Source organism: Tamandua tetradactyla, chromosome 21, assembly GCF_023851605.1.
Source record: "Tamandua tetradactyla isolate mTamTet1 chromosome 21, mTamTet1.pri, whole genome shotgun sequence".
In the NCBI taxonomy this organism is placed as follows: Eukaryota; Metazoa; Chordata; class Mammalia; order Pilosa; family Myrmecophagidae; genus Tamandua; species Tamandua tetradactyla.
In genome coordinates this window covers 48,974,565-48,994,848 of record NC_135347.1, presented here as the reverse complement: position 1 = coordinate 48,994,848, position 20,284 = coordinate 48,974,565, and positions in this window count along the sequence as shown.

Sequence of the window (20,284 nt, the reverse complement as noted above, 5' to 3'; positions counted from 1 at the left end):
GTCAAATAAGTTAACCTTTTTTTTTTCCACGTGCTTTTTCCAGTGAGACTGAGAAAGATGGAGCCTGAGAAAGATTCTGTTTGCGTGAGAGTCTAGAAAAACTCTCTACGTCATCCATGGGATGGCATCGAGTGATGTTATATTGGAATAAAAATGCCTTTGAGAATCCCTAGATGCTGAATTGATGAACTGTCAGTGCCTTGGGCACCAAAGAAACTTTCATTGACCCTGTCTGAGGTTCAAATTAAAATTTCAATCTTGCAATTCTTAAATGTATGTTAGTACTCTCTGATATCACTTAAACTTGTTCTGTTGCAAAACTGAAGCTCCATCTTTCTTCTTTAAGGCAGAAGGCATTCTCTCCCTGCTAAATGATTCAGAATATAAAGATTTATTATTGGTCCCTCAAATTTACTATCAACTTGCCACTTGATCTTTCTAAAAACCTCAAGAGGGCAATAATTATCATCCCTTTATTATTAATGAGAAATAGAAGTTGATTAATAGATGGATACTTTCTCGTGGTTTGTATTTAGCAAATGACCTACCTAGAACTAGATCTGAGTCTTTGGACTTCCTTTTGGGACACTTGCATTACTTCACACCACCTCTGTCCTCAGGCTTCATCATCCATCTGGTACCCTGAGATACTCTTGCTCACATATCTGCTTTAGTTTGGCAAGGAAGAAGGAATTTGTGGCTAGGACTGGGTTTTACCCATAGCACAATGTTTGAGACAAATACTCTAATTTTCCCCAGTGCAAAAAAGGATCATTCCTGTAATGTTTCTTATATGGTTCTCTGGAACCCATAAGAATATTGCAATATTCTTTGTCTGAGGCTCTAACTGTATTATTTCGGAATGGCTGCATTTATTTAACAAAGATGGTTTGCATTTAGACTGCCTGATGCTTTCTTCTCTGGCCTAAATTATTCCTTCCATGCTAGAATGTTTCTTTTCTTCTTTGGCATCCATTAAAAATCATTGGCAACGTGGCTGCTCTCCAGAAACACTTCTGTAATGCCAACCACAGGACTCAGTGTCTAAAAATAAGTATTGAAAAAGAGATTCACGTTAATGCCCAGAAAGAATTCTCTCCATGTGTCTTGACTAAAATTTGGTAAAATCCGTTCTAGGGAGAAATGTGAAATACATGAAACTCTTATTGCTGCTTCCAAAAAAGATCTTGGCTGAGTAATTAGTGAGAATTGGTCTTTTATAATCCGATTCTGTATTTTCCACTTTTCACTCTTTGTCTTAAGGTGCTAGTAACTTCAGAAGAGATTCTCATTCTGGGCAGTGTCCACAGCTGAGCAGGCTTCCTGGCTAATGATCCCCAAGCTCTCAAAGTTTATGTTTTCACTTGACCATCATTCATTTCTTCCTTTATGGAACTGATTAAACCCACCAAGTGATGAAACATGAAATCAAATCGTTTGAGGATAGAGTGGGCAGTTTAAAATGTGTTTGAAATTCAGTATGGAAATAGGAAAATTGAAAAAAAAATCAAAATTAGCTAGGGTTTTCCCTACCCATTCTTTCATCTAAAACTCCCATTTCATTCCACAAGAATGCTTATGGCTTAAAATAAATTTTCCTGATTTGCCTTTTGTTTCTCTTTACTCGGCTTTCTCTTATATTTTTCATCTTACTTCTGATTTTCAAGTGCACAGTCTAATAATCAAGTCTTATAACTGTGCACTTATAACTGTTCCAATGCTCTGGTATGTCATTAGTTCCTCTCTCCCTCAGTCCCTCCCTTCCTTTCTTCTCATCTTTCTTTTTACACACAGACTATCTTAGAACCTTCTTACGGAATGTTTTTGGGAGTTAGCAATAGTTGCAATGATTTTTTCTAGAAAATATAAAAATGAAATCAGTTGGATCCAAAGATAAAACAGTCAACCCATGCTAGGACAGCTGATTTTGTTTCTTAATGCATTTTCAAACATTTACATGTGGCTAGAGAAGTGTCATGGACATAAAATCCAGAGAAGACCAGTCAGGACAATTACTCAACTGCTATTGTTCCTCACTCATCTCTAAATTTTATGACACTACACTTCACACTTTCACCCAGATTTAGCTTTAGATGAATGGGCTTAGTCACACATTCAGGTTTGGAATTATTTTGCATTATTGCTGCTTTCTGAAGAAACCTTAGTTTCTTACTTCCTAGAGTTATGACTGTCTTGTTTTCTATGAATGTACTGTGGATTCACACACACATAAAACTTAATTATTTTTCCCCAAATAATAAGAGTCTTAGTTTTTTGTCCCAAGATGAATCTAGACTTTTTAGCTTTCAAAATGTTCAGTTTTCTCTTGCCAAGAAGATTACTTTAGAACCCAGTAAACCAAAGCAGGAGTATTAGCAAATCTATATTTCATGTATTTATTTATTTATTTTTACCCCCTTAGACTCTTATTTTTCCAAGTGGATAATGATTTACTTAATATTGCTGAGAAGTTAAAAATAATGACCTTTTAAGATTCTTGTGTACTTTCTGCAAGCTTTGCTAAATTCCCATGATCTCTTCCCATTCTTGCTTGTATCACAAAGATAATGATTTTTGTAAAATTTTTTTATCTTCATGGAAATCTGAAGATGCCTGTCGCATGTTTCTTTTAAGCCCAGGCAACCTTCTGCCAGGCCGAGCCCCGGCCAGCTGGTCTGGTTTACATGCCTTGATGTGACCTTATAGACACAGTTCAATCCTTTGATGTTTTCAGCACTTTCCCAGGAGCTGGGAAAAGTTGTAAAACTTCTGAAAGTGAAACACTTGAAGAGAATCCCAAGTTTGGAGATTCTGTTATTTGTCCTTTTTCACAACATGCAGAGCTGAGGTGGTGTCCTGTAGATTTCCAGGATGTTGTCATCATGACTTTTTTGATGATTTGAGTAGAGAGGTTGATGAATCCAACTGTGGCAAAGGCAAGGCATGGTTGTGTTTCTAGTGAAGACCGTCCAGCTTCCTCTGGGAATAAATGTGTGCTCTGGGATTTACAGCTTTTGTGCCCATCATAATAAACAGTATCTTTCATGTAGGAAACATGAGGAGGCCAGTTTCAGTTACTTTCCCGTTTTCACTGACCATAACATGTTTAGGAAAGCTGATAGCCCCAGAACTTTGTCTCTCCAGTTAAAAATACAATGCCCATGTTATGAGTTGCTTACAGGCTCTGAAGGTTTAACTCCATTATTTTACTCTATTTGCCTAAACTATTTTATATCTCAAATGCTTATTCAATCAAATACATTTGGTATTGTATCAGAGACCTAGGATCTAGTACTGAGGAAAGGTAGGGTCAAGGAGGACAAAGGGAAGGAGCTGTGAGTGGTAAGTCCCATTGTGCCCCTCCAGCGCACTTTGAAGTTGTCGGATGGAGGAGCCTTGGTGAGGGCCTGAGATATGTCCACCTGTGGGGAGGGCACTCGTCCAGCAGGAGGGCACACAACTGTACCCACAGGTGCCCCATCACCCAGGAAGTGAGGTGAACATGCGACTTGTCAGGGACATTTCCTTTCAGGTTTTCAGCATGTGCCTTGTAAAGGAAATTTAATCCACATGTGTCAAGGATTCATTTACACTTAAATCATTAAAACATTGTTCAGAGTTTTGGATGTCTAACAAGCCTTTTGACTTTTTCAAAGAGTTCTAAGTATGTTGCCAAGGGCAAACCCAATACTCTGCACCAGAGAATTCAAGTTTTCTGCTTGCGTCTGAAAGCCTTGTTTCCCTCTCAGAGAAAAGTTCTGTAGCAGTCAGCATTTACCTGCCCCTGCTTCTAAGTGTTCTCCGAGGAGCAGAGTTCTGGAAGGGTAAAATATGATATGGCATGATTTACACATCTGGGCCTGATTTGGGTCTATTTTCTAACTTGGCGGGAGGGACAGGATGTGTTTTACTTTCTTCTACCTCTGCTTCACTGGAGGCTTTGTATGGTGCAAACTCCAGATTACTCTGAGTTCATATGGATGATAGAAACTGAAAAGAAGAAGCGTCTCTTCACTGGAAGGATTTGGGAGCAAACAGGAAAAAGCGTGAATACTTAGAGAAGAAGTATTAAGTTTCTATTCTTCTCAAGACAAGAGCTAGCTCTGTCTCCTGGGGATCTACATTTTGACAATGGGTCCTTCCTCCCTCACCTCATTAATAAGTTCAGTGATCTCATTTAGAGTTAGGGCAGGCCCTAGGGCAAAGGGGCGATGCTGGGAAGCCTGACTTCAGAAGGAACCTTTTTTGGTGTCTCTCCCCTCCTTATAATGTACTTTACCTGAACTCCCCTTTATTAACTCAGATTGCTCTCGGTATGTCCCAGGTCCTTCCCGGTTTTATAGGAAAACATGCAGATAAATTAAGTCCTATGAAGTTGTTACTAAGAACATGTCATTTCCAGGACTGGGTGACGATTTAGGCAGCAGTTTTGTCTTTTTAATTTCTGTGTTCCTGGTACCTAGTGCAATACCTGGTATACAATAGATGCTCAAATAATATTCGCTGGATAAATGTGGTGTCTTTAAACATGGAGAAAGCCGTGCTAAATCCTATAGGCTAAGCCCCTGACTGAAATTTCAGCCATAGACCCAATCTCAAACATCTTCATCTTTTGGTATTTGTTCTGATTATCTAACCCATTCAAACTTCAAATCCATGTCAGAACATATAAAAACTGACGGCACCCTGTGGGCAGTAGTGCTTCAGAGTGACAGTCTTTCCATAACCCTTGAATCACCACAGGCAAGGAAGAGCCAGTCCTGCATTCAGGACAGAGTGGGGCGGAGTCTTCTCTGCCGCCCAGGCTTCAGCTTGTGTTGCAGCAGTGGGTGGGGCCGTCACAGCGCCCTGTGGGTGTCTGGTCTCTTCTTTCTCTGGACTGAAGTTCTTTCTTCTGTAATATGAGAGTTAGACTAGTTCAGTGGTTCTATACTTTTAATCTTTTTTTTAATTTATTTTTTTATTGTGAAGAATAACAGATATACAAAACAGCAATAAATTTCAAAGCACGTCGCAACAATTAATTATAGAACCGATTTCAGAGTTTAGTATGGGTTGCAGTTCCACAATTTTAGTTTTTTCCTTCTAGCTGCTCTAATATACTGGAGACTAAAAGAAATCTCTTATTCAGCAGTCATACACATTTGTTAAATCCTATCTTCTCTATTATAACGCCAACTTCTCCTTTGATCTTTCTCCCAATCCTTAGCAGGTATTTGGGCTATGCCCATTCTAACTTTTTCATGTTGTAAAGGGCTGTCAATAATATAGGATGGAGGGATAGAACTAGCTGATGTTCTGGAGGGGCTGGCCTCTCTGAGTTTCAGGACTTATCTGGCCTAGGAACCCATCTGGAGGTTGTAGGTTTCTTGAAAGTAACCGTGGTACAAGGAGCCTCTGTAGAATCTCAGATAGAGCCCAAGGTGTTCTTTAGGGTTGGCAGGAATGGTTTTGGTTAGGGTTTGGCAAACTATGGTAAATAGCAATATCTAGCTGAAGCTTGCATAAGAGTAGCCTCTGAAGTAGCCTCTTGACTCTATTTGAACTCTCTCAGCCACTGATACCTTATTTTGTTGCAATTATTTTCCCCGTTTTGGTCAGAAAAGCATTTGTTGAGTCCACGGTGCTCAGGAGACTTTCACCGCTGAATGTCATGTCCCACATAGAGGGGACGGTAGTAATTTTAGCAACAAAAGAAGGTACCTGGAAGCAACTCTCAGGCATAACCATAGGCAGGCTTAGCTTCTCTGCCACATAAGTAAGCTTCACCAGAGCAAGCCTCAACACCAGTAGCTTGGCCTATTGAGGTGGGAGTCCCTAATGTTTGAGGCAGTATCTGGGGTTTCCCCAGTGGGAAAATTTAATAGTTCTATATTTTTTCTCCCATTCCTCAAGGAACTTTGACAATACTTTTTGATTATCTGCTCACCATACCCTGGGGATGTGTCTGGGCATTACATTAAGCTCTACAGAATTACAGGCCCTCGTTCCCATTCTGGGATCCTTGTGTTTGGGCTGTTTAAATGCTCTATCCAGACAAGTTGAGGTACATTTTGTGCTAAGAAAATTTAGGTTTTGGTAAAAATAAACTTCTCTTCCTTTGGTCTCATAGAGTAGCTGAGGTTCTAAAATGCAGACAATGTCCTCCTTACCCCTGTATTTTGATTTACCTTAGTCCTGACCTGATCAGCTTTGTTCTTATCTCTGAAGCCTGATACCTTTTTCAATTTTCTTAACAGTTGTTTTATGTGGCAATGCTGCCTTCCTACTCCTACTCTGAGTCTTTGTGTCACTTAGGTACCCAAAGTTCCAGGGAAATATCAGGTTATACATACATAGTACAGCCTTTTAAAATCTAGAAATAACAATTACAGCTCTGGACTAAATGTGACTGCTGTAAGAGCTTACAATCTAGGCCCCAGTATTCTCATAAGTATTTTCTATATGTGACCATACAATATTTGCTCTTTTGTTTCTGGCTTATTTTGCATCACATAACATCCCACAAATTTATTCACATTGCGTGCCTCATGACTTCATTCCTTTCTGGAGTAGCAGGATATTCCATCATATGTATACACCACAGTTTACCATTCTCTTTCTCAGTGAGTGCCTCCTTCAGCACCTCCATCCATTGGGCATCATGTATAATGTCCAAAGTTAACAGTCCATGTCTTACGTTATCCTCACTTAGTGGTATAATCATCAACACTCTCAATTTTAGACAACTTTCATTGCTCCCAAGAGCAAAATAACCAATAAACACACCCTCACCCAGAAAGTCCAAACCTCCCCATAGCTCTTGTCCCTCCTCCCCAATTATTTACCCCTGGTATTGCTGTTACACTGTTGCTGTCTCCTGTTGTTATAGCCCATAGCATGCAATAGTAGTTTTCCCCCTGTACTTTGATATTATTTATTCTTTGTACAAGATTTGTATCTTTGAAGTAGTTCATACAAGAACTTATTTATATTTGTAGTATTAATCACTGGGATCCATGGCTCTATCCAACCCCTTTCAATCATGTTCACCTTCAATATGGCAATATTACTTATAGACCAACTAATGAGCCGCCTTCACGTCTATTCATTCCTTTACATTTAAGTTCAACCTCATTAGCTAATCGTTCACCCATCTCTAGCTTCTGTGTATTGCTAAGTCCCCTATATCCTGTATCATAAGCCTCTGAATTTACCTTTACCAAGGTCATAAAAGTGAAATCGTACATTATCTATCCTTTTGTGCCTGGCTTATTTCACTCAGCATTATGTCATCAAGTTTCATCCATGTTGTCATGTACTTCAGGGCCTCATTTCATCTGACTGCTGCATAATAGTCCATCGTATATATATATATATACCACACCCTGTTAATCAATCATCTGCTGATAGGTACTTGAATTATTCCATCTTTTGGTGATTGTGAATAATGATGCTATGAACATCAGTGTGAAAATGTCTATTTGTGTCACTGCTTTCAGCTCTTTCGGGTATATACCAAGTAGTAGTATTACTGGGTCATAGGGCAACACAATATTTAGTTTTCTAAGGAACCACCAAACTGTCTAGCATAGTGGCTGCACCTTTACACATTCCCACCAGCAAGGCATAAATCTTTCAATTTCTCCACATCCTCTCCAACATTTGTAGTTGTCTGTTTAATAACAGCTGTTCTTATAGGTGTGAAGTGATATTTCATTGTATAGTCTTGATCTGCATTTCCTTTACAGCTAATGAAAATGAGCATCTCTTCATGTGCTTTTTAGCCATCTGCATTTGTTCTTTGGTAAAAATGTCTGTTCATATCTTTAGCCCATTTTATAATTGGGTTGTTTGTTCTTTTGTTGTTGAGTTGTATGATTTCTTTATGTGTACATGATGTGAAACCTTTATCTGATAGGCAAATTCCAAATATTTTCTCCCATTGAGTTGGATACCTCTTCACTTTCTTGAGAAAATCTTTTGAGGCACAGAAGAATTTGATTTTGAGGAGTTCCCAGTAATCTATTTTTTCTTTAATTGCTTGTGCTGTGGGCATAGTTTAGGAAGCTACCTCATATTACTACTTCAAGATGTTTCCTGTATTTTCTTCTAGGTGTTTTATGGTATTGGCTCCTATATTTGGTTTTTGATCCACTTTGAAATAATTTTTTGTATAGGGTGTAAGGTAAAGGTCTTCTTTCATTCTTCTGGCTATTGATATCTAGTTCTCCTATGCCCATTTATTGGAAAGACTATCTTGGCCCAGTTTAGCAGATATGGGGGCCTTGTCAAAGATCAGTTGACCATAGATTTGGTTTTCTGTTTCTGTACTCTTGATTCGATTCCATTGGTCAAATAGTTCTATCTTTGTGCCAGTATCATGCCGTTTGACCACTGTGACTTTATAATAAGCTTTAAAATCAGAAAGTGGTAATCCTCCCACTTCGTTCTTCCTTTTTAGCATATTTTTAGCTATTTGAATTCCTTTTCCCTCCCAAATGAATTTGATAACTAGTCCTTCCAAATCTTTGAAGTAGGCTATTGGAATTTTGATTGGTATAGTGTTGAATCTGTTGGTCAGTTTGGGTAGAATTGACATCTTGACTACAATTAACCTTCCTATCCATGAGCAGGCCATGCGTTTCCACCTATTTAGATCTTCTTTGATTTCTTTTAGCAATGTTATATAGTTTTCTGTATACAGATCTTTTATATTCCTAGTTAAATTTATTCCTAGGTACTTGATTCTTTTAGTTGCTACTTTGAATGGAATTTTTCCCTTAATTTTCTCCTCAGTTAGGTCATTTCTTGTGTATAGAAACATTCCTGATTTTTGTACATTCATCTTATATTCTGCCACTTTATTGAATTTGTTTATTAGCTCAAGAAGCTTTATATCTTTAATCTTATATGTCTTTTTTTTTTTTTGGAGGATATTCAGAGTATAGGAAGAATCAGGCTTCCAGTTGTACAGGAAAGGGACTCAGCTCGTCTATTTCTGGATATCCCTGGTTGTCTCTCCATTAGAGTGTTGAGAATTCACATAAGCCAATTTGGCCATTGAAAATATCAGCTTCTTTTGGTAAATATTGGTAACTCCAACTGTTAGAAGTAAGTGGGAACTGGATATGTCCTTACTCACATCCTAGTCACTAGTTGTTAGGTTCTAGTGGACACAAGTCTCAAGATGAATTCTACCATATAATCTGTTCATTAAGAAGGTGTCATGTGATCTGCTTCCCTAAAGCTTGATGAGGTCTTAGTGCCTTTTAGGCACTCAGACAAATACCTTGCATGAAAGATCACTTTGACGTAGATAGAGCAATATTCTTGGAAGGGAAAAAAAGGTCTTCTAGTTTGAACAGGCAACAAAATCCTCTGTTAAGTGGCAGAAGACTGGTCCAAATGGAGCTCCAGACCGAGGGTGCTTCACTGATGGTAAACTTCGCAAATGGCTATATTTGGTTCAATATGAAGGTTGTGGTGTCTGCACACTCTTTTTATCTGACCACATCTTTGGATTACCTTTTATTTCACCAGTGAAAATTTGTCTCGACATCCTTTATGCTAATTATATCTTCTGATGGAGTTTTGGAAAGTAATATTTAAAGTTGCTTGTAGTAGGCTTCTCTGGGGCAATTCCAAAATAGGGTATTTTGAACACTAACTGCTCCTGCAGCATTCAGGCTAAACTAGGGCTCACACACATTTTTATCACCCTGTTTACTCAGAAGTATTTTATAATAAATGAAAGGCAATGTAACACAGCCTTAAAAACCATTAGTCTCTGTGGTACCATCATTGAAGATATGATTAAGCTCCTTCTATGCATAGAAAGAATAAAAATGTCAAACAAAAACAAATCTGAATCCTGGTTAGAAGGTTTTATGTGGTCCTTTTGCCTTTCATTCAACCAATTTATGAAATGGTCTCAGTCATCTTTTGTTTTTAATGTGTGCTCAAGTGGAAAAAGGACATATTACTTTAAAGAATGGAATAATTTATTGATTTAATGATTTATTTATCCATTACATATTTAAAGATATTTTTAAAAGTTTAAAATGAAATGTTTTTTTTATAAGCCACTGATATACTTTTAAATTATTTGATGTGGCATCTTGGTGAAATCATGTATTTGTGTAAGGAAATGCATTTTAGTCAAAGCAGAGGACCTATTCATTTAATTCATTTGAGCATGACTCTTAGACTTGTTAGGAATACAGTAATCACATTCTCACAGTAGAAGATTGCATTTTTTTTCTGTCATATATTGTGAATTTAGGTATAGATTTAATTTTTGTCATATTTTGCCCCCCAAAATGGCCATATTTCTAAGTAATCCACATTATATAGTCATCATTTGTGCCTCTTTTCTATAATAGAATGGTCCTTTACCATTCACACAGAAATCCTGACCTTAGAGTACATCAATGCGTGGATGCGATGGTTAAAATATGGAGGCTGGATGACCGCTTCATTCATTAGTAATTTCCACCAAGTGCCTACTGTGTGCCAGGTACCATGCTGAGCAATGGACTGAATATGCAGGTGAAGCAAAAAGCCAGCCTCGCGGAGCTTATGGCCTTGCATAAGAGGGGAGATCCACATTGCTTTGATGGGACAGATGACAACAGCATATCTTCCAACTCTGAGTTACACTTTGAGGTCTGGGATTACTTTGCTAATTTTGTTTTCTGTGCATGTGTGCATGCGTGTGTGTGTGTGGTAGGGGGAGGAATAAAATATGACAGCAATAAATTAATTCTGTATGTAAAATACTGTGTGTGTGTGTGTATACATGTATCTCACACCCCAACAGTGAAACAACCATCTATGTGCCAGGCACTGTAGAAGTCTCTCTGGGTGATCAAACCCACTCCCACAGTTTTAATTGCTACCCATATACTGATGATTCCAACATATCAGTCTGTATAGTTATAACTAGAAGCTAGAAGCCTTTTTGCCTCTTCAAGATCCATGTCCCATTGAGTGCCAAGTCCTATTGATGCTAGCTCCTAAGTATTTGCAACTGATGCTGCCTCTTTATCCCTATTGTTTCTTCCTTAGTATGGGACACTTATGAGGGTCATACCAAGAATTTAAACAACTTCCTGACTGGTCTGCCCTCCTTCATTAATCCACCTCAAAGTGAAGTTCTACACAGCCTGGACAGTGATTTATTAAAACACAGATCCAATTGGGTCACTTTCTAGTTGAAATGTTTCCAGTGGCTCCACAAGGCAGTGTTTCTCAGACTGTGAGTAGAGACCCAACAGTGGGTCATGAAATCAGTTTATTGATCTGTGACAAAAGTTTTAACCAAAATTAATTAGACTAGATTAGTGTAGACTGCACCAGAAAAGAGAATTATTCTCATATAGTGAGAATAACACTATATGTAATATTTAGTAGTTACGTGTGTGTGTGTGTGTGTGTGTGTACTGGGTGGCAATGAATTGTTTTGTTTTTAAGTTGGAATCCTGTTTAAAATAATGGAAAGTTATTAATCTAAAGAATTCAAAATCTCTATGGAAAGGCATTTAGGAACTGTATTAGCTAGGGTTCTCTAGAGAAACAGAATCAGCAGGAGATATCGACAAATATAAAGTTTATAAAAGTGTCTCACATAACCATGGGGATGTAGAGGCCAAGGTCTGTGGGGCAGTCCACAAGCTGGCAGTGCCAATGAAAATCCTCAATGAACTTTCAGGAGAGGCTCGCCAGCTGTAGCAGGAAGAATGACTCTTCCGAATCTTACTTAAGAGCCTTCTGGTGATTAGATTAAGCATCACTCATTGCAGAAGACTAGACAATCAGGCACCACCACCTGGCCAAGTTGGCATATGAACCAGGCCATGACAGGAACTAAAGAGGATGAATGAAATCCTCAGGGAATATGGGGATGTCTTCTTTATAAGTGAAAAAATGTTCCTGTTTTATCTTTTTGATTTACTCAAATCTTGCAGTTTGCTCACTAATAGACCTACAGTTGTCTTATTATGAAAACAATGCTTTAAATTGCTTATCTTTAAATATGTCCTTTTACCCTGAGGCATTGCATGGCTGCCAAAGGCCTTTTCCCCTATAGGAAGACTTCCCTACCCCAGGCTTAGATTTCTGTCTCTGCTCCTACCCTCAAATGGGCTAAAGTGACCAGACAGCTGCCTTGGCCCATCCCAAACTTGAACTGGCTGAGAAGATGTTGAGCACGAAGGTTTTATTTAACATCATTGTTCCTGGTCACCCTGCCATCAGCTTGTACAATTTAACATTTAATGACTGATGTGCTATTGCAGCAGAATATTATTAATTTGTGTTTTCCTTGCTGCATGTTTTCCTTTCCCCATTTAAGCAGGTGGTTGGCAGGCCCTTTTCAATCAATGCCTCTGGGAGGAAACCAGAAACTGCTTGAAGTGAGGTCTTCCTGCTTTTTATGGAGTGCTTATGCGAGGTGTCCTGGCTGGGATGGAGAGATAGTGTGGGGCCATGGAGACCTCCATTGTGGACAAGCAGGAAGAGAAAAGAGGGACACCCCAAAGAAAAGGGGTTAGATTGTGAAGCCTCTATAAGAGGAGGAGGATGGTGGCACAGCTGTCAGCCCTGAAGGGATCTTATGGGCTGGGACATCAAGCACCTCAGCAGAAACCAGCACGGAGGCAGGTGATGGATGAAGAAGGCTTCCCTCATGTCCTGGGGCTGTGGAAGGCATTGCTCACCTCTGGAAGAGAGGGGGCCTCAAAAATGTATGCAATCGCATTGCTGGAGGGCTTCAGTTGGATCCCAGCTGATCTGAAGAAAATGTAAAGAAGTGATATTTCTTACCCCACCTGAATTAGTGGACTAGGATCCCATCTGTCCCCTTATCTTTTTTGGCTTCCCATTGGATCTTTTTCTCTTATCCTAGTAATAGCTGACCTCTATATAAGTTAGTGGCCTATGCACATCAGCTCATTTGATTCTCACAACAGTTCTTCTAAGATTGGTCTTATTGCTATGTTGCCCCAAATTCCACAACTAACGAGCAATGGAATTTGGATTTAAACCAGGCAGAGTGGATCTGGAGTCCTTGCCCACCCTGCCTTGCCTGTTCTGTGTTACTCTCTTTGAGGACCATATCTTGGGCTTCTGGCTTCTCCACAAGCTCAGCTCAGTGAGAGCCAGCAGAGGTGGGCAACAAAAATGGCTGATTCGTTGGCTAATTTCCGGGCACCATAGGAGCTTATTGTTCTGTGGCAGGAACCCTACTCAGTCCTGAGCCTCACCTAACATTGCTTGGCCAAGGGACCAGAGAGGTTAAAGATGAGCTCTTGCCCATCTCCATTCCTTCTGATTTCCTGCTCTTACAGCTGCTTACCCAGCCATGGTGAGAGAAGCAGCTGAGTTACACTCAGCTCCTTATGTGCCCTGTCCATGTGTTTTATCTTTCAGTCTCTGTGAAGTGGCCACCTGGTGAAGAAGCCAGGGGATTCTGGAGCTCTGAATTCTGTAACTTTTGCTCTCCTGACACATTCTATAGCATCGTACCCAGGAGCTTCCATCTTGCCTGGGGAACTAGAACCCAGGAGCTCCTCAGATGAATAGCAGAGATATTTTGGGTTACAGAGGTCAAAGAGGAAATCCGCTAGAAAGTTTTTGCTTGTGATCTTTGCCTGATGACATTTAAAAGGCTCTTCTAATGCAGAGATAAGGCCCCTAGCAGAGCCAAATTCCCTCTCAAACTCATAAACTTATCTCCTGGGAAAGAGGTCCCTCTCAACTTTTGTGACTTGACTTGAAACCAATGAAATTAAATGTGCCATCAGGACAGGAGGACTCTGTGCCAGGCTGTCTTCACAACGAGGTGATGGTGTGAAACGTCACTGCACACCACAGCTGAGCCAGGGGCCAGAGAGGGCCGATCCAGGTCCATCCTGGAAGCAGCTGCACTCTGGGAACCCTAAGAGGAAGCTGTGTAACTGGGGGCTTTGTAGTTCTGGGGCTGGAGGATGAAATCTGAACCATTTCTGTTTCCTTGCCTTGTTCTCATCTAAGCCCAGGAAGTGGAATGAACTGAGGTCTGGGGAGACAGTAGAACAAGCTGTTTCTGGAAGGCTTGTGGTGGTTTCCCACAGGACTGTGGGTCTTTTCCCGCTGACCCTGTCAGGCTGACCCTGTCAGACCTCCTCTCAAATTTCAGAGCCATGTGTCATTTAAAAATAATCATGGGCTGCATTGGCCTCTCCTGAAAGGCTCCACCTTCGTTATTTGGGGTATTAAATTTGATGGTTTCTGAAAAGTGTGCATGCAGCTACAGATGATGCCACTGGGATCTATCGCAGCTCCGTGCTGAGTATTTGATCCTGCAGCCTGTGGGATGGCCCCACTTCAGTAAATCAAGGAGTATTATTAATAATAGGTTGTATTTCTCCAGAGATTGCTAGAGAGAACTAGCTGTGCACAAGTCTTTTGGCCTTTGCTTTAAGTTCCATAATACAGAGCTGTACAAACCTATCTCTTCCCCAAATCTGACTACAAGGCCCAAGAGGGACTTCATTTCTTCATGATAATACTAGCTTTAAATACTTGAGACTAGAGATGCTGGGTCCTTATTCATACAACGTCCTGTTCTGTATAATTAAGGTAACTAGTCCACTGCTTAAATGGCCATTGCAGGAAGATCCCAGGTTTGATGTTGGGTACATTGACATCCCCACTTTGTCCTACCTCAATAGGCATGGATGGAGAGCACTTTCCTTGGCTTGTTGCTAGGCAAAATCTTGGGGAGCTGTGCATGGGGTGATGGGGGAGGCTCACATCCTCATCTACCTGCATCCCCAGGATGAGATTCTAATGCGACTATGGGATCATGTGCATTTCTGCAGATGTGTCTTTGGCTGTCGAGATGCAGAGGGTTGGCTGATCCAGCTCCAGGGGCTGCCAAAGGGGGTGTCATGTACAGTGGATGCTTGTTTGTGCTTTTAGTGCTCCCAGCAGGAGTTTTCCAGGTCACTGCAATAAAACCTCTCTTCTGGATATGTTTAGCTTTCTTTATCTTTCTTGGTGAAGGAGAGAGATGATTATAAGGGGACTGAATAAAGTAAGAAGAACAGATGCTGTTCTCTCCTTCTTCCCCAGCTCCAAAGTCCCTTCTGCCTCTATTTCTCCTGGCAGGACCCAGCTCTGCTCTGAGGCAGAGCAATCCCATGAAGTGGTCACACTTAGGGATTTTTCTGGAGCGCATCCTTGGGCCATGTGAGAAGAGCGGCACCAGGGAAGTAATGCCGTCTCATGCTGCTACTCAGTCGCAGGGAAGGAATGTTTCTCCAGAGGGCAGAGAATGCCTTCACCTGAAAAGGGTCTGAGCACTGCCTACTCCATAGCATGGGGTTGAAATCCTGAAGGATATAATGAGAGAATGACAGAGAGAAAAAGGAGAAGGGCATGAGCTTGATTCTTGGGCAGTGCCATCTGCCTCCTCTGCCTTCCCCATCTAGATGGCATGGAATGAAAGGTGGGGCTGAATGGCGGGCCTCTGCACAAAACGACCTCACCATCTTGCCCTGGGCCCCATCACCAATATAACCATTGGTCCATGCCCCACTTCTGAAGTCATCTCACCCAGGGTTGACAGTGGATTCGCTCATTTGTGGCTATTTCTTCTTATGACTAGAACCTAGTTAATAATGTTCTCTAAACTTTTTGCCTAAAGGCGGCCTGTATGTCTGAGCTTTTGTCAGAGGTCATCTCTCTGGGCCTGAGTCTACACCACTGATCACTCCCTTAGAGAATGAGGGCTGGTCCTCAAATTTCAGACACTTTGATATTTATGGGGGAAAGTAGAGGAATGGGGAGAGTGAACATCAGAGCTCTGAAGTGGGCAGACTTGCCAAAGCCTGGAAATGATTTTGCTCCCCTAGCTCTGAGACAATTGGTTCAACTTACCAAAACCCAATTTGCTGAATTTACCAAATTTATGAATTTACTGCATTACTTCTTTCTTTTAATTATTTATAAAGATTTGAGTAATTGGTGTGGTATGGAGTGGCACAGCCTGAAAGAAACAAGGAACTACAAACAATGGTCTCAGTGAATGGCCCCACAGGCAACATGCAGGACACCAGGGGGTGCCACTCACTGGACCTCCACGTGCCTTCGTGCCTTCGGGGATGGATGGAGAGTTAAAGAAGGGATTCACTGCAGAAATGCAAGCAACTTTGAACTATTTTGTTTTCTTTTTTTTGCACCAGTTCTTAATTTTAGCCATTTTTATTCTTAAAAGTCTCTCAATCAGCTCAAGGGGGTGGATTCTTCCCTGGCCTTACACAGTTCCTTATCCCCAGACCAGGTCCTTCGTAGGGCTTGTCACCTCTCCTCTTCTCCCTCTCTCATTTTAGAGCAACCCCAGGGCCCTCTCACTCTCTCCTGTGGAACACTAGCAGAGCAGTGTAGCTGTTTCCTCTGTGCCTTTGTGCCTGATGAACTTTGTACCTTCAGGTACAAAGAGATTATCCAAAAGAAAGATGGTTTTATCATAAGACATTATCCAAAAGAAAGATGGTTTCTTTCCTAAGAGGGATTATGATGCCAACTCTTAAGTTGATACTTAAAAATTTTTTTCTGAACTTCTCGTGATTTTAGAAAATAGATGTTGAATAAAATGAAAATTTCTGCAAATTCCATGTTCTAACCTTCATAGGATTGAGAGGAGCATAGGAGATGGAAGGTCAGGGCAAGGTGCTTTGCCTGGCTTTGTATATGGAGAGCTCATGGATCTCAGGGAAGGAAGAGAAACTGAGCTCAGCAGATTCGGGGATGAGAGGAAGGGGTTGTCACAGAAACTCTCAGTAGGAAGTAAACAATTCAGAGTGTTCCCTGTCTTCTCAGAAGCCTCGAGTGTGGCAGCAGGATGTGGTGGGCTACAGGCTCATTGTTCAAGAGGTGAGCACACTAGATGCCAGGTGTTATCTTGCAAAATTAAAATTTATACACATGCACACGCACACACACGCGCGCGCGCAAAGGGGAAAGGGGATTCAAATGACTGGTTTACTTTAGTTTTAGGAGCAAAGGTGAAACTACCCACTGGAGAAGGTGTCTCCATGCCGAAGGCATCCCATTGGTCCGTCTGGTCAGTAAGAACCTGGCCTCAATGGGAATAATGTCTGGATTGTTGGTTTTCGCTCTGTGGATGAAAGTAGCTGAGAAGCTAGCTTATTATTACACCAAGTTCATGGTCCTTGATTTTGACCATGCAGTAGAAATATTGTCAAGTGTTACTCAAAGACTCTGTGCTTTCAGAGTTGGATTGAACTAAGGAAACAAAAGAAAAGAAAGTTTTCCTGCTTCTTTTCCTCCTCCTCTTTAACCCCTTGATTAAAAAGCTCTAGGACCCAACTCCCCATCAGTCAGTCATGTATAGCTACATATCTGTTTTGTGTGTGTGGACCAACCATTGATTTGCGGGTGTCCTGGGAAATAGAATGCTCTTGTGAAAGTGAAAAACTGCCCAAATGTGGGTCCAAATTCTGTAGGTCCTCTGTACCTCCTTCCAGAATGCAGGCTACTTACAACAAAGTGGAAAGGGTTTCATCTGCCGTCGGGGGTTTATGAATCAGAGGGACCTGTTTATAATCTTGGAACAGAACTTCAAGTCAAAGCAGCAGCTCAGATAAGGTTTACAGATGATGGGCTCGCAGCCCGTACCTCGTTGCTATTGATACAATCCATCTCCTTCTATTAGTGTTCAAAGCCAGGAGGTCTTAAAATATAGTTACAAATGTTGGAAAGGATGTGGAGAAATAGGAACACTCATCCATTGCCAGTGGTAATGTAAAATGGTGCAGCTGCTGTGAAAGACAGTCTGGCAATTCCTCAGAAAGTTAAATATAGAACGACCATATGAACTAGCAATCCCTCTACTAGGTATTTACCCAAAAGAATTGAAAGAAGGGGCTCGAACAGATATTTGCACACCCATGTTCGTAGTGGCATTATTCACAATTGCCAAAAGATGGAAGCAGCCCAAGAGTCCATTAACTGATAAATGGATAAACAGTATGTGTCATTTATACAAAATGGAATATTGTTTGATCAGAAAAGGAATGGCATTCAGATATAAGAGATAACATGGATGAACCTTGAAGACCTCATGTTGAGTGAAATAAACCAGACACAAAAGGACAAGTATTTTACTATCTCACTGACTTGAAATAATTAGAAAAAGAAAACTCATAGAGTCAGAATGGAGAATGCAGGCTACCAGGGAAAGGGGTGGGGGTAGCAAATAGGAGCTGAGGCTTAAATTATAAAGTAGCTCTATTTGGGGTGGTAGAAAGTTTTGGTAATGGATGAGGGTGACAGTAGCAAAACAAGGTAAAGAGTTAACTGCGCTGAAATGCAGATCTGAATGTGGTTAAATGGGGAAATGTTAGGTTGTATATATATATTGCTAGAGTGAATACTTAAAAAAATTCCATTCAACTGCATGCATACCACAGTGCACCTTATGTTAAACTACAGGTTATAGTTAATGCTAAAATTATAAAAATATGCTTTCATCAATTGTAAAAATGTACCACATCAATGCAAGGTGTCAGGAATAAGGGTGTATAAGGGAATCCTGCTTTTTATGATAATCGCTCTGTAAACCCACAACTTGTCTAATAAAAAGAAGAAAAATCCCTAATTCAAGAGGAATGTCTTTCTAGTATATTTTGTGAGTATACACTTTAATATCACATATATATACACACACACAGTCTCACACACACACACTAACATGCATATCTATATACTTTCAGTAGTTAGGTAAGAAAATTTGGGAAAGGAAAATAAAATTGCAGTGAGAAAGTGTACATAATAAGGCTTTAGATTAAAATAGACACTTTTATTGTTTCTGTCACAAATCTGTGGGAGTGCTATTTCTCTGTCTGGAAGGGTCATATTTGAATTCCCTATAAAATTTAGTTTTACTCTCTATTTACTCTTGCCTTTTGACTCTCCTCCTTTTAAATATATAGTACCTCAGTTTCCTGAGCTTCGCCATGAACCAACAAACCAGCACGTACTAGAATATTTGTCCCTTCAGTCTCCACTTGTGTAATTCTTTTGAGTTCATTTTGTCTTAGCAAAAATTTGTGCATCTTCTTTGTTGTAGCTTCGAGTCTCATCTGGGAAGATTACGTACATTTCATTCTCTTTGCTTATTTTGTATAGAATGGGGCGGAAAGGGAGGACGAATTACTATTAAATTTTATGTATATTTCTGTTATGCTTTCTGTTTCTATGGTTGATTTTGAGGTGGAAATGGGAAGGAAGGCCTTTTAGTTGTGTAGCCAGAGACACTTGGTATTTGCTCGTTCCTTATGGTATTATTATACCATCTGTAAAAGGACTATTATTATCTTTTTAATTGTTGTATACGTATTTTGACAAGTGACCATCTGAAGCAGCACAATTTAGAAAAATAATTTCAAAACTGAGATGGATTTTTTTTTATGACCCAGCCAAGATTAAGGTCTGAATTTGTCTTGAAATTGGCAGCAAAATGTAGGTTCTTCCAATTTGTGTTTGAGTTTTAGAATAATTGGAAACTTTTTATATTTTAAAATAATTCCTAAAACAAAACGTGAGCAGCAAAACAGACTTTAATCCCAATTTTTTTGTTTTCTAGAGACAGACCCAATAGCTAGCAGGGATACTCAAGTGCCAGGAGTTTAGCAGTTCCAGAGGCCTCTGTGTGTGTGACGCATAATTGGTATAAAGTTTTATATGTGCAAATGGGGTACAGAAACAGTTCTGCATTTTTCTAAGGAAATGCAATAAATGTGCTGTCATGAATAAACGTGGCATTTGTAATCCTTAAAGAAATTTAATTCCTGGGGTAGACCATCTCGATGCTCCTCAGGAAACGCTTTCCAGGTATCTCTGGGATCTCCTTGTTAGTATCTGGGAGGGCATGAATCCAAGTTACATCCAAGGTATGGGAACGAGGAACAAAAGAATAAATCAATGTCAAGGGTGAAATGAGATGTAGGAGTCCATAGAATGCATGAAAGAAATACACTCTTATTAAAACTCTTTTGAGGGACAAGGTGGTTTGTCCTGTGGGCCACCAGTGTGAAGTAATGAAAATGGGCAAGGTTTTCAAAGTTACTTAAGGCAAATGTTGTAAACCAGTTAAGGAAGAGAAGGGAGGGAGAAATAAAAGTACATCGGAAAAAAATGCAAAAATCTCTATCACTGAAAGTTCCGTGATTCCTTGATGGAGATGAGGGAACTGTAGTTTTCCTTCTGACCCAGCAAACATCTAATCTGGCCTCTT